Source organism: Pyrgilauda ruficollis, unplaced genomic scaffold (genome assembly GCF_017590135.1).
Source record: "Pyrgilauda ruficollis isolate IOZ18807 unplaced genomic scaffold, ASM1759013v1 scaffold3, whole genome shotgun sequence".
NCBI lineage: Eukaryota > Metazoa > Chordata > Aves > Passeriformes > Passeridae > Pyrgilauda > Pyrgilauda ruficollis.
In genome coordinates this window covers 16,831,914-16,847,767 of record NW_024524377.1, presented here as the reverse complement: position 1 = coordinate 16,847,767, position 15,854 = coordinate 16,831,914, and the positions used below count along the sequence as shown (strand labels likewise).

Sequence of the window (15,854 nt, the reverse complement as noted above, 5' to 3'; positions counted from 1 at the left end):
ATTTTTATTACTCATTAAACAACTGTACATAATTTAACAGAGTCCATATCTTAAGTTACCTTTAAGTAATAGCGGTTGAAATCAAGTGTACTGTTGTTTTCGTCTTAACCTTCTTAAATGTCACTATTATGTTTCCTTTGCACTCACAGTGATGCCTGTGTAACTGTGGTCTGAGTTATGACACCAAGGATAGATGACAGTGGCCTTGATTATATAAATGCCTACCCTAGTGGCACTGCTTTTCCCAATTAATCTTTGGCAAAAAGGAGGAGTAACAATTACAAGAAGACCAAAACACCTGAAATCACATTATCTATGGTGATAAGTCATCCAACTGGATAATGAATCTACTTGCCATAATTCACATGCTCTTGGGGGCATCAAAAGAAAAATACAAACAATTAAAGCTTTTGGATTTACTGGGAAAAGTCCTAAATAGTTTTGAGCCTTCCCATTAAGGTATCGTCATGATGCCTGAGGAACCTGGCTTTTAACTTAGTCAAAACTGGGGATGCTTCAGGCTGGAAACAGCTATATATAAATATATTGTTATAAACTCATATTGATGGTCAATAACTGGAAGGATTCCACAATATCACAGGCATATCTGTACAATACCTATATTTATTGTTATTGTTATGTATCTTTACATGCGATTGTTGGAAAGATATTTTTTTTAAGGCTGAAAAGTAGCTAGAATTCATGTTATTCTCCCATTTCTTTCACAGCAGTGAGGCTACAAAATTTTGTAATTAGTGATTTTGGCTGATCATATTAATAGCATAGATTCAACTTTTCTGTTTAAGGGTAAGTTTAGGTATTATCAGATGTCCAAGGAAATCGTTGGGTACTGTGACCATGTGTCTATATGGGCTTTTTTTTTTCTTTTCCCTGCAAATATTCTTTATGTTGAGGAGGTCCCAGAGCCTTGACCTGTCCACGCATGAACAGATTGCAGTACAGTTTTTTTCATGTTTACATTACAGTAATTAATGTGAAGCTGTGTTGTGAAGCATTTGTCTCCATGAGCTGTTCATAAGTCAAGCTTCAGGTTTCTAATTCCCATTGCAAAGTTGTGATAAATTTAACAGAGGCTGTTGCTTTTAAAATTGCATGTCTCTCACAGAACAGTAACTTAAAAAACCCCGCAACCAAACAAATTACTTTTATCTTCAACAAACAAATTACTTATTATCAGATATGTGAAAAACATTTCCTAAACATACACTTTATTGGTTTTTTTTCCTCTTTTTGGTAGCTGATTAGTCATGATTGAGATCCCCCAGTTTATTGGGGCTCTCCTGGTCATGCTTTCTGCTGGCAGCTGGAGCAGTTTGGGCTGTACCAGGCGGGCAGGGCTGGCTGTGTCCCCTCCTGTGCCCCCTGCCCTCTGCTGCTCCGTGTGCCGCGGCTCTGTCCCACACTGCTCCAGTTGCCACACCCAGCACCTGCAGCTCTGCCTGGGCTTCCCAAGAGAGTTACCTTGCAGAGAAGGGACAGGCCTGTTGGGAAAGTGGAACTTGCTTGCTCTTTGACTGAAAAGTGGAATTATTGCCTTGGATGTTTACTTTAAATACCTGGAGTGGCGCTTTTCTGCAGAAGTGTTGGTGTGGCCACCAGCCAGTGTAGGTGCTCACAGGCCCAGTGACCTCAGCACAGCTCAGGGCCAGCACCTCTGGCTCTTAGCTGTACATAATTGCCTTAGAACAAAGAATCCAGTTTCTTTTCACTTTGTCATAACTAAATGATAGATGAGGTTTTTCTCAAACCTAAATCAAAACCTACTTTTATTGGGGATTGAACAAGAAAAAAATCTGCTGCAGAAGAGAGGGCATTGTTTTTGCAAAGCTGTTAACATTTAAGAGCAAGCTAGCATCAGACTCTTTCAGCTAGCACATATGGACCATTTCACAGACATGACCCCAGACTATTTGTCAACATTTAGTTTTCTGAAGCTTGCAGTTGAATAGATGGCTGGGCAATGTTACACTTAAACATTCACTCAACACAAGAGGCCATATCTCATGTGGCATGATTTTGAAATGGTCTCATAATAACTGGAGTTTCTTGGATGAATCAAATAAAGCAGTGCATGCTGTAGTTGTTTGGTAATATATATCCTGGTGAATCCATGGGAGTAAAACTCATTCTTCCATCATATTTCAAAAGTACAGCAACTTGTGTCTTCAGCTGAGGACGTTTGAAAAATACTGTTTGGGATCATAAATGGGTGGCTGCCTTCTTAGCTGAAGTGAAAACCCATTCTGGGTTATCAGCTATGCCTACCTAGTCCACCCTCTTGCTTGAAAAACTGTTTCTTTATTTTTCCACTGTATCTCCTTTACGAAAATTGTGAAAACTGTGTATTAATACAGTGAAAGAAACTTGGGCATCTTGGTAGAAGGCAACAAGTTAACAGCTTGTCTGTTTGTGCTCAGATCAGAATTTAACCTGACTACTATAAGAATTATTAAAAGCCAAAATTGAGGAAGTTTTCTTGCAAAGTGTTATTGATGAATATTTTGTAAGAATTTCTTTGTTAATAACTCTCATCTCCCCACTGGGCAGAATATGGCCGATAATCTTAGTTATCTGATAAAGCAGCAGGAAGAAGTGCATTTTCATAAAGAGTAAATCTGAATTCCTGTTTAACTTACTTTTATCACTTATGTCCTTAGAGATGTCCTCCATGTGTACTTTAAAAACTTTCACTAGGCAACATAAATTTCAAATCCCAGATATCTCTGTGTGCACTCAGGAATACTAACTGATCTCTTACATTTTTTGTCTGTGGGCATTGTTAATTAGGGGTATTTGCAGTGACTGGTAACTAGGAGAATAGCTAAACAAACTTCTTCCTAATGTTTGTCCATATGTGTTTGTCTGTCTGTCACTAAATGTAATGGACCGTTTCTGTGGGCTCATTATGCTGATAGCTTATTTTGCTCTCTCTTTATCCTACTGTGATTAAGGAAGTGTAACCAGAACTGCCCAGAATAATTGGAAACTCTTCAGCTGGCTTCTCCACCTGTAATTGCATGGCCTGTAGTGGGCTGATGTAGGTATGAATGTAGACTCATTTGTCCATTACTGAAAGATTTCTCAAAACAAAGGCAAAGAACTATTATATAAAAGATGACCTCAAGTATATTCAGAGTTGAAAAGCAGGGAAAACAGTCTTGCTCCTCTGTACTGACTCTAAGTGAAACTCTGCTGTGGCACAGGTAAAGTGTGTGATTACAGGACTGCTCCAGAGAGGATTATGCAACAACTTGTGCACAGCGTTGCTCAGTGTTTTCTGTTCCCACTCCTGGCCCTGCACAGCACACCCCAAGAGTCCCACCATGTGCCTGACAGCATTGTCCAAATGTTTCTTCAGCTCTGTCAGGTGTGGTGCTGTGAACACTTCCCTGGAGAATCTGTTCCAGTGCTCAACCACCCTCTGGGTAAAAACCCTTTTCTTGATATCTAAAGCTCCCCTGGCTCGGCTTCATGCCATTCCCTTGGGTCCTGTCACTGGTCCCGAGAGTGAGGAGACCGATGTTTGACCCTCCAGTTCCCCTTGTGAGGGTGTTGGAGACCACAGTGAGGTTTCTCTGCTTTGGTGTCTTGTGCCTTGATTCTGCCTTGATTCTGATGCAGCTCAACAGACAAAATTCTCATTTTATCACCCACTTTTCTTTGGGATGTGTTGGTTCCTGCTAGGATAGGAATGTAGTGCACTACTGATAGAAATCAACTTTGTGAAGCAATAAACAGAAAATATGCTCTGTCACTATGCCCAAGGGGATCATATCAAACCTTAGTTATCCATGTGTTCGAGGCCAAGCCTTAAGGAAAAAGAGGGTACATGAATATACAGTGTAAAAATATAGATTGCTTCTCTTCACTCTCCATCTGTGGACCTTCAAAAGCTCTATAAACACAAGCTCACTGAGCAGCTGTATACCCCAAGGAGGCAGATAACACAGTAATAAAATATGCCAAGCAATTTAAGGGTCCAAATCTTGATAGATACCACAGGGTTGTAAGAATTAAATAGAGTAGTTTTAACAGAGACACATTCTTCTGGGAGACTTTTTCTTATAGAAGCAGCATAAGATCAAACACCCCTTTTGATGATTTTCCAGACTTCAGAGGTGCTTAGTCTTTGAGCAGAATCAGAAGAGATTGCTATATAAATAATGTGAACCAAGACCTCTGGAGGAAGGTGTTTGGCTCATAAGGCGGCTGGAAACAACAGGGATTCTCCTGACCTTGTTTTAACTCTTGTGTAGGGCTCCTTCAGCATCCTAAAACCTTTTCTCACTTTTAGCAGTCTCCTTTCAGCATTATTTTAATCTGAAAAATCTCTTGAACAAAAGCTATTTTAAAGCAGTCTGCAATCTTTGGTTCCTTTTATTTCCTGGCTACTCTGATATCAAAGGCAGCATAAAGCAAGAGTGAAAAGAAATGCAGTAAAGCAGCTGTAGGACCAACTATTGTGGGATCACAGAGGAACCCTGCTTTGCTGTGTGACCAAGTGCTCAGTGTGGGACTCCGTTCCGTGACACAGCCAGGGTCTGTCTCCACTGGCACTCTGTCTGTCCATCAAGGAAGAAGGTGTGCTCAGATTCATCCTCCTCATGTGAAAAAAGGGCAGGGAACATGAAAATTGATGCAGACATCAGTATTACTTCGTCCTGCTGCTTGGGAGAAAAGGAATGACTTCCTGGCACTCTCAGGAAAGTGGGGCAAGAGCTGCTGGAGAAGCAGGTGGTGTCTGGCTAAACCCTCTGGGGTACACAGAGGAAGACAGGCAATCCTGCCTGGATTGCAGAGTGAAGCCTCCCCATAGGGAATGGCTCAAGGTGAGAGAAGACAAATGAATTAAGATCATTTTTCAAAATTTCAATTTATTCTTTAAAAACCTTTCCTGCTAGATGTAATGAAGAGTAATGCCACAAAACAAAGGGATGTAAATAATTTCTTGTTTGCCTCTTGTGTATGCGGTAACAATGTAACCAAAAGCTACCCCTGTACTTTTAATGAGAACTTCACTGCTTTGTTATTCTTTCTCACTCTTCTTTTATGTTTTTTTTGGGTTTTTTTTTTTTAAAAAAACAGCCCTGTCTGTATAGCTCAGAGTGTGTGTACTTTGCAAAGATGCTGCCATCTGCCATTTACTTTCCTTTCTGAATGTGATCTTAGACATATATTTCAGGGAAAAGGAAGTCAAGTGGCTGAGTTTATTTTCCTTTTGTGTGAACAACAATGCAAATAATTCTAGAGCCAGGCAGTAAGGCTGACTGAAATGCCAACTGCAAGTCTCCTTTTCAGCAAGGCATTAATTCATTCTGTGAAAAATATGCTGGTTAAAAAACTCCATTTCAATTCTTCCTCCTGTGCACTAGCTGGATCAATTAAACTCCATATAGCTAATTTTTGAGATAAAGTAAAATAATTTTGTACGTTTTCTAATCCTTATTCCAGATAATTTTCCTCTCAGACTCTTGCTACGTGTGCCTCTTGCAGCAGACAGGGGAGCAGTGGTGGATGCTGCTGGATACATGGCAGGGCCAAGGCTGCCTGTCCTTGGGTCACCCGGGGCTGCACGAGGCAGTCTCTCACTTCCAGCCAGGACATAGCCCTCTCAGAACCCAGGAACTCCTCAGTGGGTGAGGGGGATTAATGGCTCCCTCCTTAATAGGGAAAGGGAGAGCGTGAGAAAGGGGCTCATCTTGCTCCTCCTCAACTGCTTGTGCTCTGTCTTTGGAGGTGAGTGCTTCAGGAGCTGATAAGAAAAACTACATGAGATCAAGATGGAAAACATTTCTTTGCATCTGGGAAACTAGAGCCAGTGTGTCTGTAAGCTGGTACTGCCACAAAAATGTCCATGCGTTCATTAATGCTGCATGCTGATTTTTAGTCTGATCAGTTCCCTGGTCAGATGTGCCTCATGGTTACACAAAGGCCTGGATCAGCACAGCCGAGGGGCATCGTCACTTTGAAACGACAGGATGAGGCAATATGGGGCAGACCGGTTGTCATGACCACACGCCTGACTTAAATGAGTATTAGAGAGCTGAGGGCTCTCCTTGTTCCCTTGGGAACTGTAGCAATAGCCCCAAGATTTCCTTACACAAGAGTAAGACCAAGCACTCAGCTATTTCCTCCTCTTGCATCAATTGCAAACAAGTAAAAAACCAAAAAGCTTTTGCCCGCCTATCAAATATTTATGTTTAAATTTCAATCATTACTGGAAAGTTCTGGAAAACAATTCAAGGACTTGTTGAGAATTAAGAAAAATACTCTCCCATTAAATTTTTTTTTTGTTTTCACAATACCAAATAAACCATTGGATCCTTTAACTCTCCTAAGATCATTCTGAAGTTAAACTGGAAACCTAATTGGATTATTTTAACAGGAAATCTGATCGTGCATCTAGCAGCTTTAAGTGGCATGAATAGAATAGCATTTGAGAATGTGCTGCTATTTTGAAGATGGATGTGATTTTCTGATTTTGACAGAAAATGAAAACATAGTGAGAGGCTGTCATACGCCTCTGAATCAGCCAGATTCTTCTTAGAAGCCAAAGACAGCTTGGCTGAGGTAGGCTGTTCTCCCACACGTGTCTTTGCCAAAACAGAGTGTGTGCCGAGGTTTTTTGCTGTTGTTTTTTTCCTCCAGATGGTGTAATGAGGGATAGACTGCTGGTTGCTTGCCAAGGGTTGTACAATATTGTGGAAAAATGCAATCCCAAGCTGCAGTTTTGAAGGTAGCATATCAATCACTTACTCATCAGGTTCCTATAGTTCTTGCATGTGGGGTCAAACCTTTGTCATTGGGCCAAGGCTATTTAGAAGTTTAGTCCAAATGTTTTGAGAGTGACAAAATTTGGTATGGTTTTTCTCTCCAAATGTTGATTAAAGTGTCCACTGCTAGGAAGGTAAGAGCCAATATGCAGCTAATCCTTTTTAAAAATCTCTATCTCAAGCCTAAATTGCTAAATCCCTCAGGTCAGCTAAAAATAATAATGTTTTGGTTTTGCCTGTGAATTTTCTCTATATACATCTAAAGTAAAAGCAAGAAGTTACTTGGTGTCACAAATTATTTACCATTATGGTTTGAAACAGATTGAGTTTTTGAAGTTTTAAAAAATTTCATGCACTTAAATAGAGTTATAATAATAAATAGAGCTAAAGATGAGAATTTTTTACTGAAAGGTGTGCAGTTTTTCACCAGATTGGTAAGTACGTCTTCCTCCTGTCGACATGCATTTTCAAAATAAACCTGATATTAATTGCGCCTTCACTGGGTAACACAGTGGCAGAACGATCCACCTTCTGGCTGTCAGGGCTTTGAGCGGCATTAAACACTTCTAGGAGCAAAGTTACCCCCTAGAGTAGCACATACACACTATTTAATCACTGTACTTGAGAAAACTTCCAGCCTAGATAGGGTTAGTGAGCAAAACAGTCGAGGAAGTGAACCCGCCTCATCATCTTTCAGGTGTAACTTTATGTTATGTAAACCATTCTGGTTCTAGGTGTTCACTCGACCTTGCAGCAATCCAAGATGTCCAAAGTAATGGTGACTTAAAATAAGTGCACTGGCATTTATGATCATAAAAGCAATTTGAATATGGCAATATGCTGCCATTTTAATAAACTACTGTAAGTAGTCTCTTCCATGTAGCAGGAGATAGCAGGGTTGGTGTTGGATAACATTTTTTTTAAAGACTTCAGAATGACAACGTGTATGAAAAACACATGTAAGAAGATTGCCTTGCTATGAGTTATAAAACATAGGGAAAAGCTCTCCAAAAACCAAGATCAGTTTTTAAAAGTGACTTGGCAAGCTAAGTACGAGTAAGCTTGCTCTCTAATTCAGGCTGTTTGGAAGAAGCATGGATGAGATTTTTAGTGTCTTAGTGATATGACAACGGACAAAAATCTACAATCAATCTTTAGGTGCCCAGTACACTATTTGGACCCCAAAAGTATTTTCTTCCTCAAGCAATAACAGATTATCATCCTGGCTGGCAGGAAATAACCTGTAAATTATATCTGCATCTAGCACATGTGGAAGAAAAGCCATCAGATAGTATCATACATGAAAAATTGGTTGCCTTGCTCTAGTAACTAAAAGTTTAGGCATAACATCTTTTAATTTGAGAAATGATGAAACCAGCAGCAACAAGTATAACATTGCTCGTTTCCAAAAGTAGATATATTAGATTGAGAGGCAGGTCATTTGTCAGCCACCCCTGTAGATAAAAATGGAATGGAAGACAAAAACATTTGCTCAATATCACAAAGCCAGAGACTGCAGCACAGTGTTCCATGTCAGTATATAAGAATACATATTCTAAGGCATCTACCTCTTTTTCTGTATACCTCTAGAGTCACTGAAGAAAGTCTCAAATTTCAGCATGCTCCAGCATCTCAACTTGTGGAGAGAGAGAGAGAGATTGCAGGGAGTTGTCTTTATACAGCTGGCATTTGTATCCTTGAATGCTATTCATAAATTAGACTCCTATTGAATAACCGTGCCCCATGGCACCTGCTGCTTAAAAACTGCTCTTCAGAGGGACTGAGCAATCTTCTGCAGCATGGATTAAGCATTTTACAGTGCTCATAAGAAACCAATCTGAAAAACAGGTACCAAACCAATTAAATAACCTCTATTGGTGGATCTCTACGTTTTTAAAAACCTGCTGTGTGAAGTTCCTTTTGCAGTATGTTTTAGAAATTAGTTTAGTTATAACTTTAAGTGATAGATGCAGAAAAGAAATGTAGTGGGCCATTTCAATTCTGCCTTCTTTGTTTGGCAGTTGATCTTGAGTGCCCACAGAACCCATTAATCTCATTTTGCTACAGCTTTACTGTTTACATTTGAGATTAAATGCCACAGTATGAAGGAAATTTTTTTTAAGGACTATCATTTCTTGTTTCAATATAACATTCTTAGGACCACAGGACTGTAACCACCTGCTGTGGTGTGTTATTTCAATCATTTCTTCTTGCCTAGGGAAAATATTTCTGATTAGTGTAGTTACTGTCCCTTTGTTATAAGGTTTATACAAAATTCAGCAGTGCAACTGAACTTTATAGGAGCTGTGAATGCTTGGCCCTGGTTTTTTCCTGTTGCCAGTGCTAGTTTATCTCCTCTTGTCTGATAAACTACAAATCAGGATAACTCCTTTCCCAGAGCAGTTGTGAATCTTGATGCTACAATGCTACAGTAAAAGATTTTTCAGTCCCAAACCAATGGTATTCTCATGCACCCAGTTTTCCTTCAGTCTGAGGAAAGGAGGCTGGAGTCCTGGGTGGGTGGGGTGAGGGCGTAGAATGTAAGAGAACAGAGATACTGCAGAAGGTAATCTCACCCCTGAGGAGTTGCAGCTGTACTAATTACCAAAGATTACGAATAGGCCTGCCCTTAATAGGCCACAGCTGTGTCCAATAAGGATGAGTGCTGTAAAAGAGTGGGTGAGCTGGTTGAGGAGTGGGTTGAAGTTTGTTGGCTGTACTGTGAAGGAGGTGTCAGTGCTGTGAGGAGCTGCCTATGAGACCTCACTGAGATGGTATGGAACTTTTGCAATATGATGACAGCACTGGGGTAATTTGGAGGCTGGGCCAAGAGTGCCCTCCCCACAGCTAGCAGTGCGGGTGGGTTCAAAAGGAGCCAGAGCCAATGCCTCATGGTTTTACCTCTCCTGTTGGTTCTGGGGCAGCCTCCCAGCACGTCTGTATTAAGGCCTAGGAGTTTAGTTCTGTATCTTTCTACAAAATACCCAGGAGAGTCCATGGAAATGGACTCCTGCAAGTGTAGGACACCCATGTGTAAGTTAAACATATTTTCAGTGTTTTTTTCACGCTCTGAAATAATCTGAAACTTTCAAGGTTAATGTGTGGTAGAAGAGGTCTCATAAGGTGTTTGTGTAATTGTGATAGTACGCAGCCTAATCACACACTTTCTGCTCTCCTGCTTGATGGAAGCTTTTCTTTGATATCCAATGGATATTAAGCAATTTAATGACTTGATGAGTAAGAACAAGGTGATTGCAGAAGTATCAGCCAGCTAAAAGTGAGCATGCATCTCTTGCTGCCCTGCTTTCTGTTTAAGTGGTGCATTTAATCATAGGCATCACATTTGGGAAGAGATGCTTGGTTTGCAGCACATACCTGACAATGTCACCTGCAGTCTTCTGTTACAGCAGGGACTTTGCTTGAGGGTTTGCCTGAACAATGTTATATTTTGTATCCCACCCACTGTATAAGAAAAGGCCTTCGGGAGCAAACCAGCCCAGTTCAGCATCTATTGCTGAAATCACCCAAGACTAACAGCTTGCATGCAGCTTGGAGTGCAGTGCTTTCTGGTGGCTTAACAGCAGGGTTTTGGCCAAGTGTGGTTGTTTTTCCTCTTACTTTTGTGAGGTTATTGCAGTCTGTGTGGGCCTCTCACTGTTACTAGCATTTACACAAACCCTGTTGTCAGCTGTTGCTTGAGGAGAGATTCCTCCTTTTTGCTGCTCATTTATTTTCCCTACTCCAAGATTACGTGCACATACAGATACAGCTTCAGTTACAGTTTTGACTTCTAAATTTATAAATGAGTATCAAGCTGCTTGTGCTGTTGCTGTTATCTTTCATCTCTAGTGGGCTGGGTCTTGTGACATTTGTAAGCTTTTTGTTGCTTAGTCTCCTTGAAGGACACCCAAGATAGTAACAAATACTTCTGAAATGGCTCCACAATGTGGTTCTAGTATGTGTTTAGGCCTCTGGTCTAAAGTATTTTGAACAGAGCCTAGATTTGTTTGATAGATACAGTGGGAAGAAATAGAGTTGTTTACTGTGAAGCCTGTCTTGCCCTATGGCAGCCTGGTTCACTACAGATCAGCAGCTACAGCTGTAGACTCCAAACATGAGAAATCCAGAACGTGTTCTGAGGAAAGGCTAATTTACCAAGGATCATTTCCTTGTCCTGCTGATGCCTGATTTTCTGTCTCTGGTGTCTGTAATTGGCCTGGGCAATGCATGGCTGTTTGTGTCTTACACCATGCACTGCTTTATTTCTCTGGTAAAGGTTAACTGTTTAACTGATTAATTATCCAAACAGACTAGATTTAGCAGTGGCAGCTCTTGGATTTTGAGAAGATGCAGCACATTGACTTTATAAATGTAGCATCTGGCTTTTCCTATTTTAGCATGTGATAACATTTAAAGAGCTGGTCAGGCTTCTGGAATTTTAAATACCAGATGGGAATTTTATATTCCCTCTTTACTTTATTATGTCTAGTAAATATTGAAAGGAGTGGTGGCTGCCTCAAAAAGAGGACTTGTACTTTTCAACTCACAAATGACTGGGCATTTTTTTTCTGTGGCTACTTTTAGAATTCTCATTATCACCTCTGTCCTTTCACCACTCTAAGCCTTGTCCATGTCCAGTATGTCTACTTATTGCTTCTAACACCTTTTTTAGGGGCAGGATGCTGCCTTATTTTGTTGTCAGAGGAGCTCAGCTTAAGAGAAAATGGCAGATAGGAACTGGGCTGTGCCCAGATCAAGTTTCTAATGCTCTCAAGAATTTTAATATAAACACAATTATTTTCAAATTAAATAAAGGTTTTAGAGTCTTTACTCTGCATTAGAAAAACAAGATAAAAACCAAGCAGACTGCAGAACAAAAAGAAATCCTTAAATGCCAGTGGACTTCTGATGTTCTCACATACAAGTCAACTGTTTTGTGTTCTTTGTTATGCTTTACAAGCAGCAGAGAAATAAACTTTATGTAGGCAGGAAAAAGTGAGTCTCAGATTCTCCTGAGAGAATCCAAGCTGCAGCAGGCACTCCGTGTGCAGCTCCTGTGTGTGAACTGCTGGAACTAGTCCACAGTGGAAAGAAAAATAATTGGTTTCTGATGAAATGGCTCTTTATGATGGGTGGTGTCAGTAGTGGAGATGCTGAGACGTTTGTAAAAAGAAATGTGTACAGTCCAATATAAGAGCTTATTAGATAGTTGCAATAGTTGTTGATCAGTGCAACTGTAATATTTTCTTTAATTTTCTAGCTAAAGAGCTACATCTTCCTTAATGAAGATATTGCTTAGAGAGAAAATTATCAGAATTTTGATATAAATTGATTCCTCAACACTAATTTAGATTTGAATGTGTAGATGTAGAAAGTTTTAGTTTAATTTTTTAAATACGGTGATTTTAAAGGCTTTGAAATAAATATCTTTTTTTTTTTCTTATTGTAATTAGAAATGTAAGCACTATATAACTGGAGAAAGAGTGCCTGTTGACTTAAGATTTACAGCTCACTATTGCATGTTCAGAAATAAGACCCTCATCTGACCTTCAGACTTTTAAATATTTGGTTTTGTCTCCTGATGTACAGGAATTCCCTCAAAAAGATGAGATCATGAGAAGTGCATAATTAATGCTTAATTCCCTGTATAAAAACAGTAATCTTGAATTGTCAGACTATAATGCCTGTTCCTCATGATGAATCTGCTGCATAGCCATTAAGTTATTATAGTGTTATACAGTTAAGCAATTAAAATAAAAATGAAACTTATGTTATCCGAGATTTTTAATTTGTGGTTTTGATGAACAACATGAAAACAGGAAAAGTGAAAGAAAAGTTTTCTATTCCTTACATTTTGCTGACCCCCATCTTTACTATTAGCTTTTCTGCTAAATACCAAAAGATCTGGCATAATAGAGAATGACAGGAAGCACCATCTGACAAAACTCTCTTAAGTCTTGTTGAATAAAACATTTGGTAGAAATGGTTCTTGGCACCATCATGTTAGCATTAGAAGTGTAATGCCTTTAAAGCAAGCCTAAACACCCCTTGACAAATTACAGTTCCAGATTTTAACATTAAGATTACAGATGCTGCTGAAGATATCAAAAGAAATGTGCCCAGCAGTTGCCTAGTGCACTTGCTCATGGCAATACTGTTTGTCTGTCAGAAGATCACCCACGCTGGTGATCTAACACTGATGATGCTGCCAATTTGTACATTATGAGAAGAAGCCTTGATCATTTTGTCAGTCACACAGCCAAGGTTCTTGCCTTTCTCTTCTATACCAAAAGTTCCCCTTTCAGATTTCTCTAGTGCAGTTGGAGGGACCAGTTTGAGTTCTGAATTAACAAATCATTTCCATTTACTTGAGAAGTAAATTTAAAAAAAACCTAGCCTATAAAAGCTATTTTACTTTGCTTACCTATTTTCAGTAATAGCCATGCTAAATATTATACAGATTGTGAAAGATATAATCCTGGACAGAATTCACACTGCTAGGTTGGATCTAGATGATATTTAGGGTGTCTTCTAACCCAAAAAACTCTTATGTTTCTATGTTGAAGACTAATATAAGAATAAATTCCAGGCAATTATTTGGACTTAGCTACACGTGTTTCCCACACAGGAGTTTAGCATATGCTTTGAAAAACCATAGACATGGTATGTGCTGAAGCTGACTGCTGCTATGAGCTAGTCATTGTGTTTGCATGAGTTTTCTAGCCTTCTCCAGCTCCCCCAAAGCCACACCACCAGGAAACATTGTGTCCTTCAACCTCTGATCCCAGCAGGAGTGCCTGTTCACTATGGGCAATTATGAATGCAGAATTCTTTTTTATTGCTATATCTAGGCTCTTAAAATGAGAGACTCCTAATATGGTCTCCTTGGCACTGGTAAGGTCAGGAAGCATTCCAGGAGGATCAGAGTCACTGGAATAAAAATGAAGGTGTTGTCATCACTTATTTTACATTTGTCTTGGAAAAGTTATCTTTCTGGGAATTATTTTACCTCCACTTTTCAAAAAGGAATATCAGTAAAACTTGGAAATTTGAATGTAGATTCAAAGACTTACATTTAAAAATGTAAAATCAAGTTAGTTGGGCAATCTTGACCAAAATTGTCTTTTGTTTGTTTTCTTGATAACAGAGCTTGGAGATAAAATGAACAGAACATTGCTTAAGTGGATAGATACAGATTTAGATTTAGAATTCTTTTGAAACATCAAAAGAAAATACCTCACTTTGCTCTTAAATGCTCTAAGTACCTGATATCAGATACTCCTACTTTTAAATAAGTATTTCTTATTCAGAGACAGTTATGGTCTCATCCTTATTAGACACAACTCTCATTGGAATCACCCTGAACTTTGCTTCTGTGACTAGTATGGGCTCAAATGAGACACTGATGTTTTCAGGAGGCTCACTGTTACACCACTTGTGCTTTTCTGTATCTTTCCTTCCGCTCCTTTATTGTGGCAGACCTGTTGTCCAGTTTACTTTTGTTCCAAAAATCTATTGTGTTTTTTTAAGAAAAAAAATAGGGGGGAAAAAAAAATCTCTGTATCAAAGGAAATGAATATTTGTCTCAGGGAATACTTAATTTTGAAAGTTCCTTGAAAAACTTCAATAATACAAAACCTGAGATGCAGTTTTGGTGGACTGTGGTGTATAAATATCTGTATTTTGGCCCAATCTCTTTCAAGTGAGTCCATTAACAAGGACATCATGTATTTGATTTTTACATTGGTATAAAACAGCAATCAAATTAGCTAGGTGCTTAGTGTATTTAAACTGCAATTTCTCCTCCTAGTAGGTCATATGGTGAAATAATTTTTCCAGAGATCCCTCTCCCTGCCTTCTAACTGTTACAATTGGAAAGTTCTTACAGAGTAGAATGTGAGAATACAGCTTCATCTAACATCATTACATGTAAGAAGAGTTTGGAAAAGAAATTCTTTGGTACTCTTGGATATGAATAATGTAATCAATAGATACTTTTTTAATGATACATTACAGTTTTCTGTGCAGGACGCCCTCAATGTTTCAAGGATAATAATCAATTAGTTATCTGTCAAGCTTATCCCACAGGACCTAATCATCTCCATTTTTGCTATTACTACTTTCTTCTCCAAAGGTGCTTTTTCTTTCAAATTTAATAAATGATTACCATAATTAATTTAAACATGGAGATTTTTTTGCAAGCTGCCCTTAGGCTGAAGTCTGTGGCTTCTTTTTCAGGCCTCGCTGGTGTTGTGTACCTAAAATCACATCTGTTCTTTTGTCTGCTATATAAAATCATCTCACAAACAGCGCTACCTCTCTCTGCAAACTCAGGCGTACTTAGAAAATACACTAATTAGTTTCCATTATCATTCTACTTTGCATATTTTGCTCTCTACTCATAGTTTTATGTGATTTGCTTTGCTGGGCTTTGGTTTTTTTCATTACACTGTGAGCTTTTAAGTTTGGGGGTATAACTTAATAGGATCTGATTTAATAAGATGCTGGCAGGCAGTACAGGATATAAATAGTTGAAATAATTGTTCATAAATGCTTTTAATGCAAATATATCTCCAGTACTTACTGTAGAGCATTTTATTTCACATTTTCTTTTTTGATCTAAAAGTTCTCTTTGTATTAAACTCTTGCTCATCCAGCCCTGTGAAGTTAGGCACTGAAAGTTCTGCTGCCAGGGGGTCAAGGGGAGATGTCACCAGCTGAAAATCAGAGTGGTTTTAATTGCTGTGTGCTACTAATTTGGTGACCTGCCACGTAGGACAGGTGTAATAGGATGTTTATTCAATGTTTTCTAGCTTTCAGGTAATCTTGTAATGTCTAAACAGCACTGAAATTTTTGTCATCAAGTTTTGGGTTAGAATCTCAAACTTAGGCTAGTTTGAAGCAAATAATTTTGTCAATTTTATGATGATGATTAAAGAGAAAAGAAGTTCCATCCTCTCCAGAACATTAATGACAGACCAGATAATGTCTTCCATCCTAGAAATGAGGTTAAACACTTTGAAAGCCAAGGGATATCAACAGAAGTGAAATTAAGGTTTT

General features: G+C 39.0%; 1 protein-coding gene across 2 annotated transcripts in view; it reads right to left on the bottom strand.

Annotated features, from left to right (window-relative positions):
• B3GALT1 (beta-1,3-galactosyltransferase 1) overlaps positions 1–15,854 on the bottom strand; it is a 175,521-nt gene that overhangs the window by 12,019 nt on the left and 147,648 nt on the right. The gene's annotated exons all lie outside the window — the stretch shown is intronic.